Here is a 2470-nt window from a genome sequence, read left to right on the forward strand (position 1 = left end):
CGGCTCACACCCACCAGCCAATCAGCTGCTGACTCAACCCACGTGACGCCCCATAGGCCAATCAGCTGCTGGTTTAACCCACGTGATACCCCATAGGCCAATCGGCTGCCGACCCGACCACGTGGCCTTCCCTCCAACCGTTCAAGGCTATCCACCAATCCCCTGCCGGGTTCCATGTCGCCCAGCCCCTGATTGGTCCGTGCTGTCCACCCCCGTGCTCCCAATGGTCCGTTTCAAAAGGCGCCGTCAATCACGCTGAGGAACACGCCCCCCCCACCTCCTCTGATTGGTTCGGGTATGAGGCGGACACCGGTAGTCGATTGGTGGAGTTCCCCGTCAATCAATTACCATCACAATGGCCCGCGCCGCCCCCCCGCTCCTGAAAGAAGGGGGGCGGGATTAACATCCGTCTGCCGCTCCGCGATTGGTGCATTGTGAGGGAGGGGGAGGGCGCTGATTGATGGGTCTGCGTGTCAATCCGGATGACGATGACCAGGTTGATTGGCTTCGGGGGGGGGAGGAGGCGGGCCGGCTGGGGGACCGCCCTCTGATTGGCGCGCAGCCGCGTCAATCCAAGGCCCACAATGGAACGGGCCCCGGCCAATGATTGGCCGCGGCTGTTGCTAGGGGCAGGGTTTCGTCTGGTGATTGGTCAAGAGGCGCCGCGGGCACTCGGCGGCGATTGGTTAGACCCCCGGGCAGAGGGCGGGCCGATCGATGTGTTGGCTCCTCCGGCTCCTCCTCCCGCGCGGCGGCGGCGGCGGCGGCTCCTCCTCCATCTTTCCCCATCGGCCGGCTGTCATGGCGGAGTTCGGCGACTTGCTGCTGTCGGTTCTCTCCAGCGTCCGGGTACCGCGGAGCGGCGACCGGGTCCACAAGGACGAGTGCGTCTTCTCTTATGACACGCCGGTGAGTCAGTGAGTGAGGGGAAGGAAATAACAGCTTGGTCCCTCTGTGAGAAGGAGGGGGGTGAGGGGGGGGGGGATGGGGAGTGAATTGCATGCCAATTGATGTCAATCACGCCCGCTTGAGAGAAAAGCCTGGAGGACTAGGCCTCGGCTGACTTGGTGGTTTGGGCAGGCATGCCGGGAGTTGTAGTCCCTTTCCGGCTCACCCGCCTTAGGCCCAATATGGTGCGTCCGGTGGCGCCGAACTACAACCCCCGTCGTGCCCCGCGCGGGGCGGCCCCGGCCTCCCCTCAGCAAGTGGCTTCTAAGATGGCCGCCGGGAGTCGTAGTTCCAACTCGAGCGCGCGAGTGGTGTCCAAGATGGCCGCCGGGAGATGTAGTCAACCCGACCGTGCGGGGCCGCTGGGAGTTGTAGTTCCCCCCCCCCCCCCCCCCCGCCGCACTCAGACCCTGGGCTTGGGCGTCCAAGATGGCCGCCGTCGAGCATGGCCCGCTGGGAGTTGTAGTTCTCCCGGCCCTGCGGCGCCGCTGGCAGCGATGGCAGGCGGGGGATGGTGTGGACTACACGTCCCAGCGTCCCCCACCACCAGCCCCACTGCAGTGCCCTGCCTTGGGTGGAAGACAACAGCAGTGGGTGTGACCAGCAGGAAAGGAGAGGGGCGGAGTGGCCTCCCTTTTAATTCTCTTTCTCTTCTGTGCGTCTCACATTTGGTGCTTTTTGAATTCCTTGCCCCATCTTTTCCAAAACATTGTGTCTCTTTAAAAATCGACTTAGGATAAGTAGAAGGAGGCCATTCAGACCCTCCAGCCTGCTCCACCATTCAATAGGATCATGGCTGATCCGACCGACCACCCTCACGTCCACTGCCCTCACTCCGTAACCCTTGATTCCCTTACTGATCAAAGCTATCTATCTCAGCCTCCAGTGTACATAAGGACTCTGCCCCACCCAGCTCCCTGTGGCAAGGAGTTACAAAGACACTCAACCCTCTGGGAGAAGAAATTCCTCCTCACCTCAGTCTTAAATTGGCGCCCCTTTATTCTGAGCCTATGCCCTCTGGTCCTACGCTCGCCCATGAGGGGAAGCACCTTCAGGGCAGGGAAGGCTAAGTGGGGGATATGATTGAGGTGTGTCAGATTGTGAGGCAACACGAAAGCAGGAGTAGACCATTCGGCCCTTCGAGCTTGCTCCGCCATTCATTTTGATCATGGCTCATCATCGAATTCAATATCCTGATTCCCCCATTTCCCCAATTCCCTCGATCCCTTCAGCCCCAAGAGCGATATCTAATTTCTTCTTGAAATCACACAACGTTTTGGCCTCAGCTGCTTTCTGTGGGAGTGAATTCCACACATTCACCACCCTCTGGGTGAAGAAATTTCTCCTCCCCTCAATCCTCAAAGGTTTTTACCCCCTTATCCTCAAACTATGACCCCCCTGGTTCTGGACTGCCCCCCACCATCGGGAACCTTCTTTCTGAATCTACCCTGTTAGAATAAGTTTCTATGAGACCCCCCCCTCACTCCAGTGAATATAATCCTAATTGACTTAGTCTCTCACA

This window comes from Mustelus asterias, unplaced genomic scaffold (genome assembly GCF_964213995.1).
Source record: "Mustelus asterias unplaced genomic scaffold, sMusAst1.hap1.1 HAP1_SCAFFOLD_3502, whole genome shotgun sequence".
Taxonomy (NCBI): domain Eukaryota; kingdom Metazoa; phylum Chordata; class Chondrichthyes; order Carcharhiniformes; family Triakidae; genus Mustelus; species Mustelus asterias.